At 35.2% G+C, this 12,307-nt stretch overlaps 1 long non-coding RNA gene across 1 annotated transcript; it reads left to right on the top strand.

The window, feature by feature from the left end:
* The first annotated feature begins 2,941 nt into the window (after positions 1-2,941).
* LOC118010215 lies at positions 2,942-12,061 on the top strand. Its single transcript, XR_004679153.1, has 3 exons — positions 2,942-2,965; positions 11,513-11,566; positions 11,676-12,061. It is a non-coding gene; the product is annotated as an uncharacterized LOC118010215 (long non-coding RNA).
* Positions 12,062-12,307: the final 246 nt, after the last annotated feature.

Here is a 12,307-nt window from a genome sequence, read left to right on the forward strand (position 1 = left end):
ATTAAACTAGAAATCAGTAAGAAAGGTATTTGGAACATTTCTCCAATATTTAGAAATTAAATGACATAATTCTAAATAATCCACGAGTCAAAAAAGAAATCATAGGAGAAAATAAAATATATTTTGGAGACACCTAATTTTTTTTAAAGTCTAACGGAAGTTGGCAGATGCTCTAAAAGCAATGATCAGAGGTAAAACTATTGCATTAAATGCTTATATTATTAGAAAAGAAGATCTAAAATGGTAAAAGCTTCTATTTAAAAAAATGGAAAGGGGAAACAAATTAAACCCAAAGTAAGCAGAAGAAATAAAATAAAAGAGCAGTAATTGATAAAAATTAAAAGACAGGAAAAAATAGAGAAAAATCACTGAAATCAAATGCTGGCTTGTAAAGATTGATAAATTCATAAACTTCTAGCCACAAAGATAAGGAGAAAAAAGGCAAAAATCACAATATCAAGACTAAGAGGTGACATCATTATACATTCTACAGATGTTAAACATATAATTATTATGAAAACTTAATGACAGTAAATCTGACAGCTTAGATAAAACAGGAAAATTCCTTGGAAGACAAACTACCAGAGCTTAAACAAGAAGATACAGATAACCTGAATAATCCTATATAGCTACAAAATTAAATTTGTACTTAGAAACATCCCCACAGAGAAAACTTCAGATGACTTCACTGGTGATTTCTACCAAATGTTCAAGAAGGAAATAAAACCAAATCTGCAAAAACTCATTCCAAAAATAAAGAGGAGGTCATACTTCCCAACGCATTTGTGAAGTCAGCTTTTATAATGCTAATACCAAAATTAGACAAAATAATTACACGCAAAGACAACTATAGAGTAATATCAATCATGACCATAAATACAAAAATTTAATATTTAGCGTATCAAACTCATCAATGTACAAAAAGAGCATTTCATCCAAATGACCAAATGGGGTTTATCTAAGGAATGGTTTAACATTGAAAATCAATGTAGTTTGCCATAGAAACAAATTTTGAAAGAAAAGCCATATAATCATCTTAACAGAAAAGGCATTTGATAAAATCCACTACCTATCCCAAAGTTTTTAAAAAAATTCTCAGCAAACTAGGAACACAAGTTTCTCAAATGAAATACTCTCATCACTTAATGTTAACAGTTAATGTTACAGATTGAAAGTTGCCCCCCTAATATCAGAACAAGGCAAGTTCTATTCAACACTGTACTAGAAGATATGGTTAGTGCAATTAGGCAAGACAAAGGAAAAAAGATACTCATATTGGAAAGAAACTATTTACTGACAACATGACTGGATATATAGAAAATCCAATGGAATCTACAAATAAGCTACTAAAGCTAAGTAGCATGTTTATAAGGTGTAAACAGCAATTCTATACAAAAATCCATTTTATTTCGATCACTACCAACAAATAACTAGAAATTGAAATTTGAGAAACATCATGCATAATAACATTGAGAAATGTGAAATACTTAGGAATAGATCTGATAAGGTGTACAATATATGCACACCCAAACCCACGAAACATTGTTAAAAAGAAATGATAAAATACTTAAATGGAGAGATGTACTACATTCGTGAATTAATATTGTGAAGATGTCAACTGTCCCTAAATTTATCTATATAATCAACTCAATCCTAAAACAAACACACAAAAAAACCCAGCAAGCACTTTTAGAATCACAAAGTGATTCTAAAATTCATTTGGAAATACAAAAGACCTAATATGACCAAAATAACTTTAAGAACAAAGTTGAAGGACTAATACTATCCAATTTCAAGATATAATAAATCTACAGTAATTGAGACAATGTGGTATTGATATAACACAGATAAGCTGATCAATGAAACAGAGGAAATAAACTGACAAATATAAGTTCAACTAATTTTTTTACCAAAGTACAAATAAAATTCTGTGGAGAAATAATGCTCTTTTTAACAAATTGTGTTTAAAAATTAGATATCCAGGGCGCCTGGGTGGTTCAGATGGTTAAGCGTCTGCCTTCGGTTCAGGTCATGATCCCGGAGTCCTGGGATCGAGTCCCGCATCGGGCTCCCTGCTCTGTGGGAAGTCTGCTTCTCCCTCTGCCTCTCTCTCTCTCTCTCATGAATAAATAAAATCTTTAAAAAAAAAAATTAGATATCCATATGCAAAAAATTCACTTTGATACCTAGCACCAAATATAAAAAGTAACTCAAAATGGATCATAGACCTAAATGTAAAAATTAAAACTTTAAAAATGTTTTAACATAGAAAATTTTTGTGACTTTGGTTTGCCAAAGATTTCTTGGATTCAACACCAAAAACATGATCCATAAAAGAAAAAAAGTAAGTTGTATTACTTTAGACAACTACTTTTTTAATATGATAAATGTTAGGTTTTATTTAAAATCTACTCTAAGATTTCCTTCCATGAGGGGTGCCTGGGTGGCTCAGTCCTTTAAGTACCCAACTCTTGATTTCAGCTCAGGTCATGATCTCAGGGTGGTGAGGTAGAGCCCCATGTTGGGCTCTGTGCTGGGTGTAGAGCCTGCTAAAAATTCTCTCCCTCTCCCTTTGCCCCTCCCCTTCCATGTGCGCTTGCACAGACTCATGCACGCTCTCACACACAAAGTTATTTCCTTCCATGAAACAATCGATCAGCACAGAGAAGGCAAAGTGGATAAGTAAATATTTAATCTCTTTTCTAGATTATCTAGGTCCAAATTTCACAAATGATGAAACAGATCTGCAATATGGTAATCAATAAGTTTTTTTTTTTTTTTTAAGATTTTATTTATTTGACAGAGAGAGAGACAGCGAGAGAGGGAACACAAGCAGGGGGAGTGGGAGAGGGAGAAGCAGGCCTCCCGCCGAGCAGGGAGCCGGATGCGGGGCTCGACCCCGGGACCCTGACCTGAGCCGAAGGCAGACGCTTAACGACTGAGCCACCCAGATGCCCCGAAATCTGTAAGTTCTTAAGAGCCTAGCCTCGATTTAATCCTTTTATTCTTAACTAAAAATCTTTTAATTACCTCATTCTTTGTTACATAAACCCTTCCCATGAACCTCTCCAAAACTTCATCCAAGAGAGATATCACTAGACATCTGTACTTGCCTCAAATGACTTTCATTTTCACATGCTCTACATTCTATATTTATTATGAAAATGAATTCTATGGTTAAAGTCACAGAGTTGGACCTTCTAACTCTTTTAGATCAAACTCCAACTGTGTTGGTTAGTTCCACCCTTGTAAGAATGCAGACAATCTGCAGAGTCTTCTTATTTTGTCTGTTTTTATAAGGTCCGGGTAACTTGCCCCATGTCCCTTGAAATCACTGACTTCACACACTTTAATTCTACCCAAATCTTTTTGTTCAGTTGCTTTCCCAATTCTGCTGAATCTACTATTAGCATTTTTTAATTTTTTTTTTAAACATATAATGTATTATTTGTGATACATTGTCTGTGATTCATCAGTCTTATACAATTCACAGCGCTCACCATAGCACATACCCTCCCCAATGTCCATCACCCGGCCACCTATCCCTCTCATCCCCCTCCACTCCAGCAACCCTCAGTTTGTTTCCTGAGATTAAGAGTCTCTTATGGTTTGTCTCCCTCTCTGGTTTCGTCTTGTTTCATTTTTTCCCTCCCTTCCCCTATGATCCTCTGTCTTGTTTCTCAAATTCCTCATATCAGTGAAATCATATGATACTTGTCTTTCTCTGATTGACTTATTTCACTTAGCATAAACACTCTAGTTCCATCCACATCATTGCAAATGGCAATATTTCATTTTCTTGATGGCTGCATAATATTCCATTGTGTGTGTGTGTGTTTATAGGACCACAGCAGACCCATTGCTCAATTTCAGGAGATTAACATATTTAGACGATTGAATGTTCCAACCCATAAACATTCTTCAATTTACATAGGTCAACTTTCTCTCAAGTAGTAGGAAATTGATATTTTTAAAAATATTGTAATAGTGTGTTTCCTAAATATTTGTCATTGGCATGTCAAAATACAATGAATTTTTTGCATGTTGACCTTGTACTAAATAATCTTGCTAAACTTAAAGAATGCATATATAATAAGTTATTGTGTATATTAGTTTATGTACAAAATCATTTCTTTGAATACTAATTTTATTTCTTCCTTTTTGTATATCATTCCTTTATTTTTATTTATTGTGCTGGTTAGATCATCAGTGCATTATTGAATAGAAAGGGTGTACCCTACAAGTGTTCTTGGGTTCTTGAAGGAAAGCTTTGTGTATGGTTATTAGGTCTTTCTTAAATGTTTGGTATAATTCTCAGTAGGACCCTTGAATCATATTCTTAGGAAAGTTTTTAATTTTGGATTTTTAAAATAATTGCTGGAGAATTCAGATTTTGTCCTTATGTGAGCTTTGATTATTTGTATGGATGGTTTATACATATTTTGGGAATTTTCTACTTAAATGTATTGGAAAAAAACTGTTATAATAACTTCTTGTATTAATCTAAACTCTATAGGTTTTGCAGTTGTCTTCCTTTTTCTTCCAGATATTTGTAACTGGTATCTTGTCTTTTTTATGAGTCTTATGAGTGGTTTACTAATGTTATTTACTTTTCAGCTTTTTAAATTTTCTTTACCAATACAACTCTGCCTGTTCTTAGGGACATATTTATGTACACACTGCTATTTTATCATTTGCATGAGAACAGCCCTTGGTTTCCTAGATTTTCATTGCTACAAAGATATTATCACTGTATTTTTGTAATAAAACAAGGAGAAATTCCTTACTGAAATTCCTTACTGCACCTTTATTAACTCACATAACATATTCCTTACAACTGAAAAATTTGCTTTAAAGATAATTTTTAATAAAATTTGCATGCTTTGACCTAAATGTATATTATTTCCCATAAGCTTTGGCTCAGATTTCCTCCCTTCCTGAGGATAAATTGAAGTCATTTGGTGACAGATGATTATTGGGTTGTATATTTGTCATGACATGTTAAATTATGCTGTGGTAACAAACCTCAAAATCCTAATGGCTTAAAGTAACAGGTCTATTTCTTGGTCATGGTATAGATCCTTTTTTGGTCAGGAGGGGGCTCTGTTGGTCTTACTTACTCAAACCAATGGCCCAGCCATATTTTGAAAGCTATGGTTTACTGAGTAGGTTGAGAAAGGAACTCACTCATATACAAATAAATAATTTGACTCCATAATGACATGCATCACTTCTAATCATAACTAATTGTTCAGACTTTCTCACACATGACCCCATCCGACTAAAGATAAAGTGAAATACTCCCATAAGCTTAGAAGTGAGGAGAACCAAAATTATCTGGTGAACAGCACTAATTAGTTCAAAAGGGTACACTTCTGTTTCTCCCCCCAGAATAGTAGGGGAGGAAGAAAAAGTAATTTTCTCACCAATTATTATTAACTGTTGTCTACGTTTATGAATATTTTGAAGTGTCCCGCATATGGGAGTAAAAGCAAAATGGAAGTTAAAAACCACTGTGTTAGCAGTAATTTTTTCTGTGTCAGAGATATCAGTGATATATATATATACTCTTACCTTTGCTTATGTGTTTTTCCTAAATTTTTATAATAAATGCATGTTTGTTTTTTAAAAATAAAGTTAAAACACAAAAGGAGATTAAATTGACAGTGAAATCAAGTGTTCAATTTTTCTGCATACTTCTCCATTTTTCTTTCATCACATCCTGACTTTAATCAATTTGAACCACTGGGGTGTATGTGTAGGGGAGATAGCTTCAAAAGCAATCACTGGTCAAGGCAGACAATAAAAATTCACCATTACATTTCATCCACCATTACACATAAAGAATATTTAAAAAAAGTATTTTGCTCTGTTTCATGTACATGGAAGGCATTTATAATTGAAATGTCATTGATATGAACTCAGGAGAAACATCAAGCATAAAAATGTAATTAATTCACAGTAATACTTGAGAAGAAATCAAGATGTTTTGCATGTGAATAGAAACTGAATGTTACCTGCCAACTGCTGTGTAATGACTGTTAGCCCCATTACAGGCTTATTAAAATTTGGATTTATAGATTGGTCTTCTAATACTGACTGACCTATAAAAAGTAGGCTTTTCACTCACCCAAATGCACATTCTGAGGGATGACTTTGGAGATTGCCACAGTTTTAATATATGAGCCTCCTAAGCAGAGTCTTATTCTGAAATACAGAAACTCAATGCATTAATAGAAAATGATATATCTTTTAAAATATTTTTAATTTAAAAATATAAATTTGTCCCTTCTGCACTTATCTAGTTTTATCCAACTTCTCCATTAACAGTAAATTCTGCACCCCGGTTTCCAAATGTTGGGGTGCCTGGGTGGCTCAGTCAGTTAAACCTCTGCCTTTGGCTCAGGTCATGATCCCAGAGTCTTGGGATTGAGCCCTGCATCAGGATCCCTGCTCAGCAGGGAGTCTGCTTCCTCCTCTGCCCCTCAACCTGCTTGTGCTTGCTCTCTCTTGCTCTCTCTCTCTCTCACTCAAATAAATAAATAAAATTAAAAAAAAAAAGATTTCCAAATATCTATCTAAACTTTTGGCAAAACCAGCTGGACTTAAAGTCTGTTAAATCAGTCAGTAAGACAGGTCTTAACATCTATTAAGTTCCTTTAGTTATTATTTTGTGGGTGTATGAATCAGAGAGAATTTGAGTTTACTTATAAGACAAATTTTTACAGGTGCCTGGGTGGCTCAGTTGGTTGGGCGACTGCCTTTGGTTCAGGTCATGATCCCGGGATCCTGGTATCGAGCCTCACACTGGCCTCCCCCTGCTCTGAGGGTATCCTGCTTCTCCCTCTCCCTCTGCTGCTCCCTCTGTTGTGCTTGCGCTTTTGCTCTCTGTCAAATAAATACAATCTTAAAAAAAAAAAACAACTAAAATTTTTACTGCAGGTTGAAGGTGCATGGACTTTCCCACCCATAGTCTCTATAACGATATCAAATAGATTTGGATTCAAGTCCTCTGGATCTATAACTGACAAGCTAGAAAAAGTTATTTAACCTCTTGAAGTCCTGTAAAAGGCAAAATAGCTAATCTCCTTTAACATGAAAATATTAACATAAAATATATAACAATTATCATGGTAGTTAGAATAGACTAAACACTCAATAACTTTTATCTATATACCACAAAAAAAAAAAACATTTTTATTAAGAGGCTGTAAAATGTTCTGTTGAAGCAAAGAAGACAGGCATATTTTTTCAGTCTGTTAATATTTATCTTGATAAAAGAGCAACACTTAGAAGTCTCAAGTTTCTTTTTCAGAGAAAATGGTTTCCAGTGTATAGCATTAGCTTTTTTTTAAGGTAATAGGATGAAGTTTTGGTTGGCTTTTACCAATCCATTTCTGATGAATAAGGATGTCTGCAACATTTCCCTATTTTAAATCCTATTTATTAAATAACCATACCAATCACTTATAAAGACATTTGTAAGCCACACTCAAGCAAATGGATGAACTTTGGTTCACACAGAAAAAATTAAAATCCACTACTGACCAGGGCAGACTGGCCCTTACTCAGAATGTTCAAAAATGATTTAGAGTTTCTAAAAAAATGCTGTGTTATCCATCTTGCTCATATATCCATTATAATTGTCTCTTTTATTGCACTTGCCCTCCAGAAGTATGTTTTTTTTCCTCCTTGACCTAGTTTCTGGTAATTAAATTGAGTTTTCTCTGTATCACTGCACCACTTGAAAGCTTCTAGGATCAGAGCCTCTCAGTAATCCCGCTATTGATTAAATCAAATCGGAGCCTATTTTGCCACCATGTGCTGTTACTGACTGACACAATGGCAATTATCTGTAATAATTGTCAGTAAACTGCAATTGGAGAAATCAGAAATTGAAACTATATGGATCTTATACTGCTTAGATTATGATATCCACAGCTTTGCTCAGTTTTCAGTCCTGTTTTAAAAATAAATAGAATTCAGTAATTATCCAATCCCTGAACAAATTACTGAGCACTTAAATTGAACACAAGACTAGGCTCTGTGACTACAAAATGAGGGAAACCACAATGCTTACCCTGGAGTCACTCATGGCATCATGGCATGGACAGAATGAGATGGAGAAAGGGATCATAGAATGTTTTCCAGTGCAAACTGTAGTGTAAGCATACAAATAGCCTAAAGCTTTCTCTTGAATCCCAGTGATAAAATAGTGAAGAAGGTAAAAAAAAAAAAAAAAAATATATATATATATATATATATATATATATATATATATATGTAGTTGAGAATTGCTATATACTAAGACCATGCTAAGTAGTTTAAGTATTTCAATTAATAGTTATAACAACATTGCAAGACAGAGATCATTCTTATTTAACAAAGAAACTTTCCTATTTAATAAATGAGGAACCTAAGACTCAGAGGATTAAGTAGCTTGCCCAAGATCACAAAGCTAGTAAATGGTAAACTGAGAATTTGAATTGAAGGTATGGGCGTACTAATGAAAGAAGAAATTAGGTTACAACTTCTGCAATCATGCACAGGGTCAAAGGAAGAATGGAAATAAGCCACCAACATAGTCCCCCAAAGCACGATAGTCACCTCATCTCCTATATCAAGCACCTAAATCACTGAGTTATAACTTTCTGGTTTATTTCACTTTCTCCCTAGATCATGAGCTCAGTGAAAGCAAAGACATGGTCATGTTCATCTTTGTAATTTTTTTTTTTTTGCCATGAATTCTGCTCAGTATGTGACTACTGAATAATATTTGAACCAGATAAGCATTTCTTCTTTTTTTTTTTTTTTTTTAAGATTTTATTTATTTATTTGACAGAGAGAGAGGCAGCGAGAGAGGGAACACAAGCAAGGGGAGTGTGAGAGGGAGAAGCAGGCTTCCCGCAGAGCAGGGAGCCTGACACGGGGCTCAATCCCAGGACCCCGGGATCACGACCTGAGCTGAAGGCAGACGCTTAACGACTGAGCCACCCAGGCGCCCCATAAGCATTTCTTCTATACAAGAGCTATCTTTTGATATTTCAAAGCAACCACCTGAAGGAGGCAATACAAATTTCAGAGGCCAATTCTCAGGTCACAATTCTATATTCTACTGTTGTACTTAAACGTATAATTGAAATGCAACATAAAAGTTCCAAGTTTTTCAATAAAAGGAAGTGAAAGGTCTTGCTGAAATATGACAAGATTCATTTTTTTAATTTTTATATTTATTGCATGCAACAGTCACTATTTATACTACCAATCCCCTCAAAATTTCACTATTTTAAAAATTCCTGATATTAATTTAAATTTTCATTTGTCAAATGAAGACATATATTTTTCTCATTCTCAATTCTCCCCAATACCTTTTGTATTATAAAAATGATTAGATATCCAAATCTTTAAGAAGGGTTTCTCATGGCAAGGATTTTAATGTCAAGGTCATAGAATTCAAGTAGGTGTCTCTTCAATTTCCAATACTTCTACATTTTTAAATTATTTCCACTGGTGGGTTTGAATCTATTCATAAATTAGGAGGCATTTTATGAGCTATTTATATAAATGGAGAGAAAAAAGGAAGAAAAAGACATTCTCCTGCCTTACATAAGTTCACAGTAGAGTTATAGAAGCCAACTAACTAAAATACAAGTTCACAATACATTGTGAATTTTAAAAAGTATGTGAATAGGGGCGCCTGGGTGGCTCAGTCGTTAAGCGTCTGCCTTCAGCTCAGGTCATGATCTCCAGGTCTTGGGATCAAGCCCCGCATCAGGCTCCCTGCTCAGCGGGGAGTCTGCTTCTCCCTCTCCCTCTGCCTCTCCCCATTGCTCCTACTCTCTCTCTCTCTCTGTATCTCTCTGTCTCAAATAAATAAATTAAAAAAAAAAAAGTATGTGAATAAAAGAGCAAGAGAAAAACAGAAGAGAGTCTCAAACTTGATAGGGATTGTAGAGAGACTCCAAAACAATTAAACTGAGTCTTGGAGGATGAATAGGAATATGACAGGTAGCTAAAGAGGGTAAAGACAGTCTAAGTGAAAGGATCACAATGCACAAAGACACAGAAGCATGGTGAGGAAAACCATGAGACAAAAGGAAGAGGAGATTTTGTGCCATTCTGAGCAGGTAGCTTCCTTTGAGAGCAGGCCTTAAGCATTCCTTGCACTTAAGAGATAGGCATTTCTCTTACCTCATTTTGAGTCTTAATTTGAATTTATAAACAAAGGAAAATTAGATTTATAAACCAAGGAAAGCTACAGAGATACATATACCCAGTCTTCCTATACTCCCTGATTTGCACAGGGATAAAGCAGCAGTGATATCTGTGGAATGGACATGTCTGCTGGTTTAGAGACTCACTCTGGCAAGCTACTTTGAACCATTCCACTGGTGCATCAACTAGCAGATGAACCACTGTTCCTGCCAGGCTCTCTGTTCTGCCTTCCACATCAAAACCTGTACTGCAGTCCAAAGTGAGTTTACCAAATAGATAAGACTTCTCTCTGTAGAATTCAAAATTACACTATACATTCTGATGTGGCCACATAAATCAATTCACTCAATAAACCAGCACTCAGCACGAGAGCCATGGACCGTGGTAGCATTTATCGGTTATCAGGGGATACAGATTACTACACCTACAGAGTATGAGTCACACTTTCTGACTTAAGTGTCTTACCACATGGAGAAAGGAAAAGGACACAGAAGTGTATACTCATCAATACTTTATCACAGTAAGTAATACTAAAAAAATCGAAATTGGTATTTTAGAATTTGAATGCCTTTTTGGCCTTTTGAATAATTCCCTAAGTGCCAGAGAAGTAGGGTGACAATATAATTTCTCAGCAGCATCTGCCATAGGTTGGATTCCCGGAGATTCTGAGATGGAAATTTGCAGATGATTGCAGAGATGGGAAGAGGAGGAGAAGGGATGTGATCTCAGGAACACTGTGTGTAAGGATGTGACGGCAGCAGGATAGGACGAAGAAAAAGCTGAATTGTGATGCAGCTGCAATGAGGCTTCAGCCAGTCTCACAGGGAAATCTTGATACTGGGATGCCCTTTGGACATATTTTCATTTGATGTAAGAAGGCTAGATTTTTATGCCCCAACACAGACCAGTTATTGAATGCAAACTGCTGACAGCCAGGAGGCATTACCCTTAAGAAATGCTGCTCCTTTTGGCCATGGCAGTTCCTAGTGAGGAACTCGGCTATTGGTTGTTAGCAAGCAATACTCCAAGCAGTGGGGGAAATAAGTATCATGGTCCAGAAGAGGAGATCTGAGCAATGCACAATACACTGGAAGCTTCTGCATTGCACTGATACCTGGCCCTGCCAATCCACTTGCAAGTACCTCTCAGTTCCAACCTACAGTTTAGGCTTGGCCCATGGAAATACACACCCTTTCCCCACCACAAGTGATCACGCAAATCTGTTTCCATGACCACCCTCCCTCCTTGCTTTAACATCAAAGGCAAAGCCATCATTCTTTCACTCTGTTTTCTACAGGGGCCTGGGGAGTTGAACACTGGCCTGTGTGAATTTCCAACTCCAGACCCTCAGGTAAAGCTATGTTCACGGTAACCTCAAATCCAAGTGTCCCTTATTTGACTTAAGGTCAGAAAATTCCCTTAAAAATTGTCTTCATACATTGCTTTCCTATTGAAACAAGTGATAATGACAGAAGGGAAGAAGAGGATTTGGAAATCATTCAGCAAGTCTAATAATATACACAGCATTTCTTTTTCAACTGGATGGACCCTCAATCTTCACCATCATCACATTAAATATCTTATTATACTTTGGATTCCATGAAGTCAGCAATTTCCTCTGCTATATATAAAACATGATAGAAGTGCTATATTTTAAGACAAAAAAAGAATAAGACAAGAAAACAAAAATCAAATAAAGCTTAGAAAAAAATACAACTGTAATTTATATCAAGTTAAAGAAGAAAACCAGAACTGTTTATTCATAGAGGTTCCGGAAGATACTGGATAAAATCCTACCAACATCCTTAATAAAAAGTCTAAGTAGATAGAAATAAAATAGCAAGCATAAATATAATCTGTGAATTTCGGTTTTATTTCTCATTACTTCTAAATCATACTTCTCTCATCTTAAAGTTTCTAAGTTAATATTCTCCTAGATGAAGCAGCTCTTTCATACTATTCTCTAAGCAGGAAATTAGTAAGAACTTTAATGTTGTCAATAAATGTGCTCTGGATTTCCTTTAAGTAAGAGAAATCTCTAGCAATTAGGTGATTCAAGTTTAAGCATTCATGTGGATTGGCGTCAATTAAA

This window comes from Mirounga leonina, unplaced genomic scaffold (assembly GCF_011800145.1).
Source record: "Mirounga leonina isolate KUSES-001 unplaced genomic scaffold, KU_Mleo_1.0 Mir_129, whole genome shotgun sequence".
Lineage (NCBI taxonomy): Eukaryota > Metazoa > Chordata > Mammalia > Carnivora > Phocidae > Mirounga > Mirounga leonina.